Genomic DNA, 14,208 nt, shown 5'->3' on the forward strand with positions numbered 1-14,208 from the left:
CTTCTGGTGTGTTTGATTGTGAATGTTGCCATCATTGTCACTGTGCCATTGTTTCTAAGGAGAACATGGTGTGTGGTATCTTTTTTTTATTTCCCCAAGACAGAGTCTTGCTCTGTCACCCAAGCTGGAGCGCAGTGGCACAATCTCAGCTCACTGCAACCTCCGCCTCCCAAGTTCAAGCGATTCTCCTGCCTCAGCCTCCCGAGTAGCTGGGATTACAGGCGTGCACCACCACGCCCGGCTAATTTTTGTATTTTTAGTAGAGATGGGGTTTCGCCATGTTGGTCAGGCTGGTCTCGAACTCCTGACCTCATGATCCTCCCATGTCAGCCTCCCAAAGTGCTGGGATTACAGGCATGAACCACCGCACCTGGCCAGTGTGTGATATCTTTCCAGGGCACCCTGTTGGATTCCGTAGTGAGCCCGGGCATATGTGTTTCTGTAGTGTGGGGGTCCCACTGATAACCCACAGCTGACTTCAGCCCCAGTCGTCTCTGGCTGGCCGAGTGTGTGGTGTTTGGGAGTGTTCCTACCATTGAATCTGGGGTGATGCTGTGATTGTTGAGGTGTGACTGCCTCACATGGCGTGAGGCACTTTTACTCAGTGGTTCCACGGGGCCTCTCTAATGGACCACATCTGTGGTTTTTTTGTTATTTTTTTGTTTTGAGACGGAGTCTCACTCTGTCGCCCAGGCTAGAGTGCAATGGCACGATCTCGGCTCACTGCAACCTCCACCTCCTGGGTTCAAGAGATTCTCCTGCCCCAGCCCCCTGAGTAACTGGGACTACAGGCGCACACCAGCACGCCTGGCTAATTTTTGTATTTTTAGTAGAGACGGGGTTTTGCCACATTGGCCAGGCTGGTCTCAAACTCCTGACCTCAGGCAATCCACCTGCCTTCGCTTCCCAAAGTGCTGGGATTACAGGCGTGAGTCACCATGCCCAGCCACACATCTGTAGTTTGACTCTGGGGTATGTCTCTGTGTGTCAGTTGGGGTTTGTAATGGTTTCCTGTTGCCACTATAACAAATCACAAATTCAGTGACTTGAAATGATGCTAACTTTTTTTTTTTTTTTTTTTTTTTGAGACAGAGTCTCACTCTGTCACCCAGGCTGGAGTGCAGTGGCACAATCTCAGCTCACGACAAACTCCACTTCCCTGGTTCAAGCCATTCTCCTACCTCAGCCTCCCAAGTAGATGGGACTACAGGCCTGCACCACCACACCCGGTTAGTTTTTCGTATTTTTAGTAGACACAGGGTTTCGACAGTTTGGCCAGGCTGATCTGGAACTCCTGACCTCAGGTGATCCAGCCACCTCAGCCTCCCAAAGTGCTGGGATTACAAAAGGTATGAGCCACTGTGACAGTCAAACAATGCTAATTTATTCTCTTACAGTTCTGGGCATAAGAAGTCCAAAATCGAGGCCAAGCATGGAGGTTCACACCTGTAATCCCAGCACTTTGGGAGACTAAGGCAGGAGGATCCCTTGAGACCAGGAGTTTGAGACCAGCCTGGGCAATATAGTGAGACCCTGTCTGTACAAAAAAAAAGAAAAAATAGCCAGGCAAGGTGGCAGGCACCTGTAGTCCCACCTACTCGGAAGACTGAGGTGGGAGGATTGTTTGAGTCTGTGAGTTCGAGGCTGCAGTGAGCTATGATCGCACCACTGACTCCAGCCTGGGCAACAGAGTGAGACCCTGTCTCAAAAAATAAATAAGTCAAAGAACCATGGTGTCAGCATCTGCTTCTTGTGGTGAAGGCTTCAGGCTGCTTCTACTCATGGCAGAAGGCCAAGGGAACCACACGTGTGCAGGGATCACGTGGCAGGAGGGGAAGCGAGAGAGAGAGAGAGAGAGAGAGAGAGAGAAAAGTGCCAGGCTCCTTTTAACATACATCTCTCATGGGTGTTAACGGGGAGAACTCATTCACCTGCCAGGGAGGGCATTAATCTGTTCATGAGGGATCTGCCCCCGTGACCCAAACACACCTCACATTAGGCCCACCTCCAATCTTGGGAATAAAAGTTTTTTGTTTTATTTTTTTGAGACGGAGTCTCGCTCTGTCGCCCAGGCTGGAGTGCAGAGGCCTAATCTCGGCTCACTGCAGCCTTTGCTTCCAAGGTTCAAGCAATTATCCAGCCTCAGTCTCCCAAGTAGCTAGAATTACAAGCACGCACCATCATGCCCAATTAATTTTTGTATTTTTAGTGGAGATGAGGTTTCACCATGTTGGCCAGGCTGGTCTCGAACTCCCGACCTCAAATGATCCGCCCGCCTCAGCCTCCCAAAGTGCTGGGATTACAGGTGTGAGCCACTGCACCTGGTCCAAATTTCTTCATTTTTTTTTGATACAGAGTCTCACTCTATCACTCAGGCTGGGGTGCAGCGGGAGATCCTAGCTCACTGCAACGTTGACCTGGTCTCCAGTGAGGGGATCAAATTTCAACATGAGGTTTTGAAGGAAAAAATATTCAAACCACAGCACGGAGGTGTTTTTTGTTTGTTTTTTGTGGTTTTTTTTTTTTTGTTTGTGTGCTTGTTTGTTTAATCTGTGGGGGTTCTCTGGGTCGTCAGGTGAATTGCTGATAGCGAACATTTAATCACCATCACTCTGTAATGTAGTTGCATCTATGGGGCCAACTGCCTTAACAAATTCCTGGATGTCATCGCTGGGATCCGTGAATGGCTGTGTGTGTGCACACAAACACTCGTGCACACACACTTCTGGATGGCCTGTGTGAGCACTGACTGGGTGACTTGTGTGTGCCTGGCCCTCCTGACCGGGATGTCCATGCATCTTTCTGTTTGCAACCGTGTTTCAGTGTTTCTGACCCAGACCCTGGGCTCCGGTATCTCTGAAGCTGCCAGGCTTGAAGGGTACGTGAACGTCCTTTGCTGGCCAGGCACGATGACTCACGCCTGTAATCCCAGCACTTTGGGGAAGGCAAGGTGGGAGGATCACTTGAGGCCAGGAGTTCAAGACCAGCCCAGGCAACATAGCAACACCCTGGCTCAAAGGGAAGGGGAGGGGAGGGGAGGGGAGGAAAGAGAGAGTGGAAGGAAGGAAGGAAGGAGGGAGGGAGGGAGGGAAGGAAGGAAGGAAGGAAGGAAGGAAGGCAGGAAGGGAGGGAGGGAGGGAGGGAGGGAGGGAGGGAGGGAAGGAAGGAGAGAGAGAGAGAGAGACAGAAAGAAAGATTCTTTCTATGTTTTCTGGTCACCATAGTGAGACGCTGTCTCTACAAAAGATGAAAAAATGTATTGGCTGAGCATGGTGGTGTGTGCCTGCAGTCCCAGCTACTTAGGAGGCTGAGGTTCAAGCATCACTTGAGCCCGGCATGTCAAGGCTGCAGTGAACTATGATCACACCACTGCATTCCAGCCTGATGCCAGAGGGAGATCCTGTCTCTCTTTTTTGTTTTGTTTTGTTTTGTTGTTACCAAGTCTCCCTCTGTTGTACAGGCTGGAGGAGTGCAGTGGTGCAATCTCGGCTCACCACAACCTCTGTCTCCCAGGTTCAAGCGATTCTCCTGCCTCAGCCTCCCAAGTAGCTGGAATTACAGGCATGCACCATCACGCCCAGCTAATTTTTTTGTATTTTTAGTAGAGACAGGGTTTCACTATGTTGATCAGACTGGTCTCAAACTCCCGACCCCAGGTGATCTGCCCACCTCGGCCTCCCAAAGTGCAGGGATTACAGGCATGAGCCACCGCACCCAGCCAATACTTATGTTTAATCCTTAGAGCAACTTGCAGGTTTGCTCCAAGGTTTAAATATGAATATCAGTCAAGCTAATTGTGCTCCCCTCCTCGTATGCAGTGGCCGCAAACAGCAGTGCCCTCCGTAGTATACACAGCCTGCTGCATGTAGGGATGGCCTTAAGGGACCTTGGAGATAGCCCTTTCCAATGTATGTTCATGTTTCCGACTTTGACCTCACCCCAGTCTAGACTCCAGACAGGTATGCAAGGCGCCTTTGGAAAGCCCCAGGGTGTGGTGACCAGGGTTCACATTGGCTAAGGCATCACGTCCATCTGCACCAAGCTGCAGAACATGGAACATGTGATTGAGGCCCTACCCAGGGCCAAGTTCAAGTTCCCTGGCCACCAGAAGACCCGCATCTCAAGGAGGTAGGACTTTACCAAGTTTAGTGCAGATCCATTTGAAGACACGGTGGCTGAAAAGCAGCTCATCCCGGATGGCTGTGGCATCAGGTACACCCCCAATCATGGGCCCCTGGAATAATGGCGAGCCCTGCTTACTCACACCCACCAATAAATCCTGCTTCCTGTCCAAACCGATAAAAAAAAAAAATGAACAGGGCACAGTGGCTCACGCCTGTAATCCTAGCACTTTGGGAGCTGGAGGTGGGCAGATTGATTGACCCCAGGAGTTCAAGACTAGCGTGGGCAATATGGTGAAACCCTGTCTCTCCAGAAAAAAAAAAAAAAAGATCAAAGGAAAAACAAAAATTAGCCAGTATGGTGGTGCACGCCTGTAGTCCCACCCACTCAGGAGGCTGAGGTGGGAGGATCACTTGCGCCCAAGAGGTCAAGGCGGTGAACCAAGATTGAGCCACTGCATTCCAGCCTGGGTGACAGAGAGAGAGACCTTGTCTCAAAAAAAAAAGGGGGGGGGGAAGGAGAATAAATTATGTGCAGTACTTATTACAGGCCATGGCGCTGAGTAAAAGCTTCATAAATGGGAATTGCTGTTGCCATCATCTAAGAATTTTTGATAGTTTTGATGTCAGAGGAAAAAAAGTAGAGATGATGAGACCTATTATTTGTCCTGGTGGAAAAAATGGAACAATGAGGTCATAGCCTAAATGTGTGTTTTAGCTACATTTTTTATTCCACAGTTGTAACCAAATTAAAGAATATAGCTAGGCATGGTGGCACACACCTGTAGTCATAGCTACTTGGGAGGCTGTGGCATGAGGATCACTTGAGCCCAAGGGTTTTAGACCAGCCTGGGCAACATAGTGAGACCCTGTTTCTTAAAAGACTGAAGTGGCTCACATCTGTAATTCCAGCACTTTTGGAGGCCAAGGCAGGAGAACTGATTGAGCCCAGGAGTTTGAGATCAGCCTGGGAAACATAGCAAGATCCTGTCTCTACAAAAAAAAAAAAATTTATATTAGGTACCTGTGGTCCTAGCTATTCAAAGGCTGAGGCAGGGCACAGTGGCTCATGCCTGTAATCCCAGCAGTTTGGGAGGCCGAGGAGGGTAGATCACAAGGTCAGGAGATCAAGACCATCCTGGCTAACAGGATGAAACCCTATCTCTACTAAAAATACAAAAGCAAAATTAGCCAGGTGTAGTGGCAGGCGCCTGTAGTCCCAGCTACTCGGGAGGCTGAGGCAGGAGAATGGGGTGAACCCGGGAGGCGGAGCTTGCAGTCAGCCGAGATCACACCACTGCACTCCAGCCTGGGCGACACAGCGAGACTCCATCTCAAAAAAAAAAAGAGGAGTTTAAAGCTGCAATGAGCTATGATTGCACCACTGCACTCCAGCCTAGACAACAGAGACAGACTCTGTCTTTAAAAAACATATAAAATAAAGGGCTTGACTAACATGGCCAAAGCCTGGGTAACAGGACAAAACCCTATCTCTACAAAAAAAAAAAAAAAAAAAAAACACACACACACACACGCACACAAAATTAACCAGGCATGGGAGCGTGCATCTATAGTCCCAGCTACTCAGGAGGCTGAGGTGGGAGGACCACTTGACACTGAGAGATCAGGGTTACAGTGACCTATGATTGCACCACTATGCTCCAGCCTGGGTGACAGAGTGAGACCCTGTCTTAAAAAATATAATAAATAAAAGAAGAAATATAGTAGCTTTTTTATTTTTATTTTTATTTTATTTTACTTTATTTTATTTTTTTGAGACAGAGTCTTGCTCTGTCACCCAGGCTGGAGTTCAGTGGCACAATCTCAGTTCACTGCAACCTCTGCCTCCCAGGTTCAAGTGATTCTCCTGCCTGAGCCTGCTGAGGAGCTGGGATTACAGGCACCTGCCACCACGCCAGGCTAATTTTTTGTATTTTTAGTAGTGATGGGGTTTCGCCATGTTGGTCAGGCTGTCTTGAACTCCCGACCTCAGGTGATCCAACCACCTTGGCCTCCCAAAGTGCTGGGAGTACAGGCATGAGCCACCACATCCAGCCTATAGTAGCTTAAATAAGATGAGTGTCTATTTTTCTCTCATGTAAAGGCCCAGTGAAAACCTACATCTAGAATAGTAGCCAAGGATGTCAGAAATCGAGGCTCCTTCCACATGGTTGTTCTGCTGCCCTTACCTCACACTTCCATTGTGTGGTCCAAAATGGCTGCTCCAGCTCCTACCATCACATCCACAGTCCAACCATTGGGAAGAAGAAACAAAAATCAATTGTATGCCCCTACCCTTTAAAGTTACATCCCAGAAGTCATACACATCATACACATCACATCCTATTTGGCCAGAATTCAGTCACATGACCACACCTATCACAACAGAGGCTGGGAAATATGATTTTATCTGGGCGGCATGTACCCAGCCAAAATTCAGGGTTTCTGTTACAAAAGGAAGAGGAGAGAACGGTTATTGAGGGACCACACGTGTATCTGTCACAACCAGGGCTCTGCCACCAAATGACTAAATGACTCAAGGTAAAGTGACTTCACCACACTGAGCCTCAGTTTCCTCGCCTGTAAAATGGGAGTCCCCTCCACCCCTCGGGGTTGATGGGCTGTTGGGCATTTAATGAGAGCGTGGGTGTCAGGCACTTGGCACAGGACCTGGCCCATCAGCAGCCTGGAGTGTGTTGGAAGTCCTCTTGTGCTTGTGGGTCTAGGCTGTGGGTGATGTGGCTTTTTGTGTATGAGAAACTGTCCCCGGGCCTGAGAGCTGAACCCAGCACTGAACTTTGTAAGTAACTTCTCTAAAACAAGGGATCTGGCCTGTGTACACATGGAAATCCCCTCTCAGCCTCCTAGACCTTGGGACTGGGCATGTGTCCTTCCACACTCTTCCCCCTTCCGCTGGAGAAAGGCAGACTCCAAAGATGGGGGAAGGGTCCTGCTTGGGGCCTCCAGCCTCCCAGCCTTCACAGAATTAAGCACTCATAGCCTGGCCAACATGGTGAAACCCCGTCTGTACTAAAAATACAAAAATGTGCTGGATATGGTGGCACACATCTGTAGTCCCAGCTACTAGGGAGGCTGAAGTGGGAGGATTGCTTGAACCCAGGAGGCGGAGGTTTCAGTGAGCCAAGATCATGCCACTGCACTTCCGCCTAGGTGACAGAAAAAAGAAAAATTTAAGCACTCACCCCTCAACTTCCAAGTTCCTCATGGGTGACAGTCCTAGCATTCCGGGGACAGCTCTAACGCCAGAAGTCGTATCTTCAATGTATCTCTCAGGGCCCCCAGTCGCTTGTTCTCACATCGAGTAAACCCAGGAAGGCAGAGGACACCTCTCCTAGATGTGTGCATGAAATCTGCCAAATTCTAAATGCCTGTGACATTCCAAAAAATGACTTTAAGAGCATTGGCCGGGCGCAGTGGCTCACACCTGTAATCCCAACCCCTTGGGAGGCTGAGGTGGGAGGACAGATTGAGCCCTGGAGTTCAAGACCATCCTGGACAACATAGGTAGACCCCGGCTCTAACCCCAAACATGGTGGCACGTGCCTGCAGTCCCAGATACTCAGAAGGCTGAGGTGGGAGGATTGCTTGAGCCCAGGAGCTCGAGGCTGCAGTGAGCTGTGACCATGCCACTGCACTCCAGCCTGAGTGACAGCGTGAGAGTTTGCCTCACACACTACACACACACACACACACACACACACAGAGTCAGGGCATCGTGGCTCACACCTGTAATCCCAGCACTTTGGAAGGCCAAGGTGGGTGGATTGGCCAGGAAACATCACACAAACACAAATCAAGGAGAACTTCTCCAAAAGAACTAGCCTATAATCTTCAAAAATGTCAATTCCATGAAAAACAAAGAAAGGCTAAGGAACTGTGCCAGACTGAAGGAAACTGAAGAGATGAAAACTTTTTGCTATGACAGTTTGGGGATAGCTGGCAATTTGCATACAGGCTGCACTGTTAGATACTAGTGTCACTGAGAAATGGATACTGCTCCTCTGTACTGTGGTGGTGTAAGAGAATGTCCTTACACTTGGAAATACAACTGAAGCATTTAGAGGCAAAGGGACATAATGTCTGAAACTATTCTTGCAACTTCTCTGTAACTTTAAAATGATTTCAAAAGAAAAGCAAATGATTTCAAAGTAAAAGTCATGGTTTAAGAATCTGTGGGTTTGACCGGGCCTGGAGGCTCTCGCCTGTAATCCCAGCACTTCGGGAGGCCGAGGCAGGCAGATCACTTGAGGTCAGGAGTTCGAGACCAGCCTGGCCAACATGGTGAAACCCCGCTTCTACTGAAAATACAAAAAATTAGCCAGGTGTGGTGAGATGAGCCTGTAATCCCAGCTACTTGGGAGCGTGAGGCACGAGAACCGATTGAACCCGGGAGACGGAGGTTGCAGTGAGCAGAGTTGGCGCCACTGCACTGCAGCCTGGGCGACACAGCGGAATTCCGTCTCGAAAAAAAAAAAAGAGAAAGAAAGAAAAAAAGAAAGAAAAGTCTATGGTTTAAGGTTCTATGTTTCCGAGGATCTCTAAGTCTGTGCATGCATTTCTGGTCAGAGTCTGGGGAGTTGGGGGCGTGAATGAGCTGCTTCAGACACTGCTTTGAGGGTGTGACCCGGACCTTAGGGTGTGGTTAAGGTCTAGGGGTGGGGCTAGGGCCTTGGGGGTGTGACCATAGTCCAAGAGGCGAGGCCAGGGCCTCAAAGGTGTGGCCATAGTTTGAGGCGTGGCCGAGAAACTCCGTTCCCAAGGGAGGCGGTAACCCTGTGCTCAGAGCGCCCTCTTGTGGCTATACTCAGGTCTCCACTTTTTATTTAATAGCTTTATTTCGTTTTATTTTTTTCAACTTTCATTTTAGATTCAGGGAGTACATGTGCAGGTTTGTCACCTGGGTATACTGCATGATGCTGAGGTTTAGGGTACGATTGATCCCATCACCCAGGTAGTAAGCATAGTACCCAACAGTTTTTCAGCCCTTTCCCCCTCCCTTCTTCCCTTCCCCCTTTAGAAGTCCCCAGTTTCTATTGTTGCCGTCTTTATGTCCCTGAGTACTCAACGTTTAGCTCCCACTTACAAGTGAAAATGAGCAGTATTTGCTTTTCTGATCCAGCCTGTTTTATTGAGATATAATGTGTATACCATACAATTTACCTCTTTAATGTGTACAATTCTGGCCGGGCACCGTGGCTCACGCCTGTAATCTCACCACTTTGGGAGGGCGAGGCAGGAGAATTACTTGAACTCAGGAGTTCAAGACCAGCCTGGGCAACACAGTGAGATCTCGTCTCTAAGAAAATTAAAATGAAATTGTAAAAAGTGTACAATTCAGCGACTTGGTATATTCACAGAATTGTGCAATTATCACCAGATTCTTTTTTCTTTTTTTTGAGATGGAGTCTATGTCACCCAAGTTGGAGTGCAATGGCACTATCTCAGCTCACTGCAACCTCCACTTCCTGGGTTCAAGAGATTCTCCTGCCTCAGCCTCCCGAGTAGCTGGGATTACAGGCGCATCTCACCATGGCTGGCTAATTTTTGTTTTTTAGTAGAGAGGAGGGTTTCACCATGTTGCCCAGGCTAGTCTCAAACTCCTGACCTCAGGTGATCTGCCTGCCTTGGACTCCCAAAGTGCTGGGATTACAGCTGTCATCTGCCCAGGCTGGCCAGTGACTGGCTTCTTTCACTTAGCATTATGTTTTCAAGGTTCATCCACATTGCAGTATGTATCAATACTTCATTCCTATTAGCGGGGGGTGACGTGCACCTGTGGTCCCCGCTACTCGGGAGGCTGAGGCAGGAGGATTGCTTGAGCCCGGAAGATCGAGGCTGCAGTGAGTTGAGATCGTGCCACTGCACTCCACTCTGGGAGACAGCGCAAGACCCTATCTCAAAACAAACAAACAAAAAATCATTCCTTTTAATGGCCGAAGAATTTTCCGTTGTATGAGTAGACTACATTTTGTTTATCCATTCTTCAACTGATGGACTTTGAGGTTGTTTCCACAAGTCTTTGGGTAGATATATGCTTCCAATTCTCTGGGATATATATATACACGTAGGAATGCTCTAGCCCTATGTTTAACATTTTGGGGAAATGCCAAACTATTTTCCAAAGCAGCTGCACTATTTTACATTCCCACCATCAGTGGAGAGGGTTCCAATTTCTCCATATCCTTGCCAACACTTGTGATTGTCTGTCTTGTTTATGACAGTCATCGTAGTGGGTGTGAAGCCGCATTCACTGTGATTTTCATGTTCATTTCCCTAATGCATCATATTGTGGAGCGTCTTTTCATGTCATTCACTTCATTTGTATCCACTTTGAGGCAAATCTGGAAAAAGACTTCATATAGTTACAAAGCGGATACAAAAAACCTGTCAAATCTGGGAAAAGAGTTCATATAGTTGCAGATTTTTTTTTTTTCTTTTCTTTTTTAGACAAGATACTGGGTCATCCAAGCTGGAGTACAGCAACACAATCATAGCTCACTGAAGCCTCAAACTCTTGGGGTCCAGCAATCCTCCCACCTCAGCCTCCCCAGTAGCTGGGACCACAGGCAGCATCCCACCACGCCCAGTTTTTTGTTGTTGTTTTGTTTTTGTTTTTGTTTTGAGACGGAGTCTCGCCCTGTCGCCCAGCCTGGAGTGCAGTGGCATGATCTTGGCTCACTGCAGCCTCCGACTCCTGGGTTCAAGCGATTCTCCTGCCTCGGCTTCCTGAGTAGCTGCGATTACAGGCACGTGCCACCACACCTGGCTACTTTTTGTATTTTTAGTAGAGACGGGGTTTCACCATGTTGGTCAGGCTGGTCTCAAACCCTGAACTTGTGATCCGCCTGCCATGGCCTCCCAAAGTGCTGGGATTACAGGCGTGAGCCACTGCGCCCAACCTGTTGGTCTCAAACTCCTGGCTTCAACCAATCCTCCCACATCAGCCTCCCAAAGTGACAGGCTTACAGCCGTGAGCAGCGTACCTCTTCCAGCTTGTGGTGTTCACTGGTAATCTTTGGTGTTATTTGACTTATAGATGCATCACTCCAATCTCTCCGCTGCCATCATCATATGTTTTGTGTGTGTGTATGTACCTGTAACTGTACCCAAATTTCCTTTTCATAAGGACATCAGTCAGATCTAGGACCCACCCTGATCCAATAGAACCTTATCCTAATCTGATTACATTTGCAAAGACCTTATTTCCATATAGGGTCACATTCATAAGTTCCAGTGAACATGAACTTGGTGGGGAAGGAAATGATTCAACCCAGGCCACTCATCATTATGTGTTTATGACATACACTGCTGGTATTTGCGTTCAGTTTATTCACCTTAAATGCTGCACAAGAGTTTATTGTGAGAATACACCACAATTTATGTCGGGCTGCTGGTGGTAAACACCCACCTTGTTGCTACTTTCCTCCACTTCCGACAAGAATGCAGTTAACATCCCTGAACATGTCTCTTGGAGTTTCTTAGGGCAGTATTTTTCAAACGGCCAAACAAGATCCATTAGTGGGTTGTGAAATCAATTTAGTGGGTTATACACAATTTTTCCTTTAATGAAATGGAATTAAATAGAAGCTATTAGAGCGCATGCTCATAGTCCGAGTGAGAGCTCGTCTGTGAAACTTTTGCTTCAGGTGTCTATAGCTGTATTAATGTCCAGCAAAAGTGTTTACAAGCCACAGCTCTGAAGGAGGTAGCTGGACAAATGACCTGTCCATTTGTCCAAAGGTCTCGTGGATGCTGCTAAATTGCTCTCCAATATAGTTTGTCCATCTGCACTCATAGCAGCTCCTTGCCAACACTTGCATAGTCAACACTTTGAACTTTTGTCAGGCTAATGGGTTTTCAACCTGTTTTGTTTTGTTTTGTTTTGTTTTGTTTTTTGAGACAGAGTCTCACTCTGTCGCCCAGGCTGGAGTGCAGTAGCATGATCTTAGCTCCCTGCAACCTCTGCCTCCCAGGTTCAAGCGATTCTCCTGCCTCCGCCTCCCAAGTAACTAGGATTATAGTCATACCAGCATGCCCAGCTAATTTTTGTATTTTTATTTTTATTATTTATTTATTATTTATTATTTATTTTTATTTTTATTTTGAGACGGAGTCTCGCGCTGTCACCCAGGCTGGAGTGCAGTGCCACAGTCTTGGCTCACTGCAACCTCTGCCTCCTGGGTTCAAGTAATTCTCCTGCCTCAGCCTCCTGAGTAGTTGGGACTATAGTCGCGCAACACCACGCCCGGCTAATTTTTGTATTTTGATAGAGAGGGGGTTTTGCCATGTTGGCCAGGCTAGTCTCGAACTCCTGATCTCAAGTGATCCACCTACCTTGGCCTCCGAAAGTGCTGGGATTACAGGCATGAGCGACTGCGCCCAGCCTAATTTTTGTATTTTTAGCAGAGACGGAGTTTCACCATGTTGGCCAGGCTGGTCTCAAACTTCTGACCTCAAGTGATCCGCCCGCCTTGGCCTCCTAAAGTGCCGGGATTATAGGTATGAGCCACCGCAACCGGCCCGATCTTTTTTTTTTTTTTTTGGTCGTTTTTTAATTTAAAGAAAAATTTTAAGATTTTCAATTCCTACAAGATAGTGGTGGGGCTAAGGAGGGGCTCAGGGTGCACTGGGAGGTGTGGCTCTCATCCTAAGCCCCCTGCCCAATGACCTCAAAGGGCTCTTGAGAATTCGGTGTGCAAATGTTTGCAAAGCATTACACACAGGGCCTGACAGACAGCAGGTATTCAATAAATGCTAGCTATGGCAGGTGTAGTGGCTCACACCTGTAATCCCAGCATTGTGGGAGGCCCAGGCTGGAGGATCGCCTGAGCTCAGGAGTTCGAGACCAGCCTGTGTAACATAGTGAGACATTGTCTCTACTAAAAATTAAAATTTAAAAAAAAAATAGCCAACGTGGCAGTGTATGCCTGTAGTCCTAGTTACTAGGGAGGCTGAGACAGGAGGATCACTTGAACCCCGGAGTCAAGGCTGCAATGAGTGGTGATCAAACCACTGCATTCCAGCCTAGGAGATAGAGCAAAACCCTGTCTCAAAAAAATAAAATAAAGTAAAAGTTAGTTATTACTATTATTCTCTGATTCGAAGTTCTCTAGATATGTACACATTTGCTATCAGAAGTTGGCCTGTTCTGACCAGGCATGGCGGCTCATGCCTGTAATCCCACCTCTTTGGGAGGCCAAGCAGGCAGGATTGATTGAGCCCAGGAGATCCAGGCTGTAGTGAGCTATGATCAGTCCACTATCACTGCACTCCAGCCTGAGTAACAGAGCAAGACCAAGCAAGACCCTGTATCACAGGGAAAAAAAAAAAAGAAACAGAACTTGGCTTGGCCTGGGATGGGGCGTGGCCAGAATGCCTTGCTTAGGTGCGAGGCCCACAGCGCCCGCCCTGATGGCTGCCCAGCGAAGGCTGATGTTACAGGTTCTACAGGTTGGGTGAAAGCCACGCCCAGCCACCCCTACACAAACAAGTTGCTCCCCGCCCCCACAGTCTTGAACCCCATCCTCCCGCCTAGCTTCTTCGGGACTCAGGAGTATCTTAACTCTGACCTGATTTCTCCCACGCCACACCATTATTAGGACCCAGAAATCTTGTTGCCAAATTCCTGCCCCCTCAGACACCCACTTGCCAACCCTTGCTTCTAGGGAACCCACGGGCCTCGTGGCTCTGTGCCTCCTTCCTCGGAGACAGAGAGATAGCAATGCCTCCCTGACCGGTTCCCCCTTGACATCTCAGTTATCTGACCTTTAACCCCATGCCACGACCAAAGACCCAGACCTTCGACAAGGTGCTGTGTCCAAGTCCCACCTCCCGGTAGCTCCCAGCCCTTCCCATCCCCTCTCCAAGAAGAGTCCTGTGGCAGGGCAAAGTGGCTCACACCTATAATCCCAGCACTTTAGGAGGCTGACGTGGACGGATCGCTTGAGCTCAGAAGTTCAAGACCAGCCTGGGCAACATGGTGAGACCCTGTCTCTACTAAAAATACAAAAAATAAAATAAAATAGGGAGGACTGGGGATGAGTACCTGTGGCCCCAGCTACTCGGG

At 48.3% G+C, this 14,208-nt stretch overlaps 1 pseudogene; it reads left to right on the forward strand.

The window, feature by feature from the left end:
* Positions 1–3,774: 3,774 nt before the first annotated feature.
* Positions 3,775–3,899, forward strand: LOC112613651 (annotated as a pseudogene).
* Positions 3,900–14,208: the final 10,309 nt, after the last annotated feature.

The sequence above is a fragment of the Theropithecus gelada genome, chromosome 19, assembly GCF_003255815.1.
Source record: "Theropithecus gelada isolate Dixy chromosome 19, Tgel_1.0, whole genome shotgun sequence".
Lineage (NCBI taxonomy): Eukaryota > Metazoa > Chordata > Mammalia > Primates > Cercopithecidae > Theropithecus > Theropithecus gelada.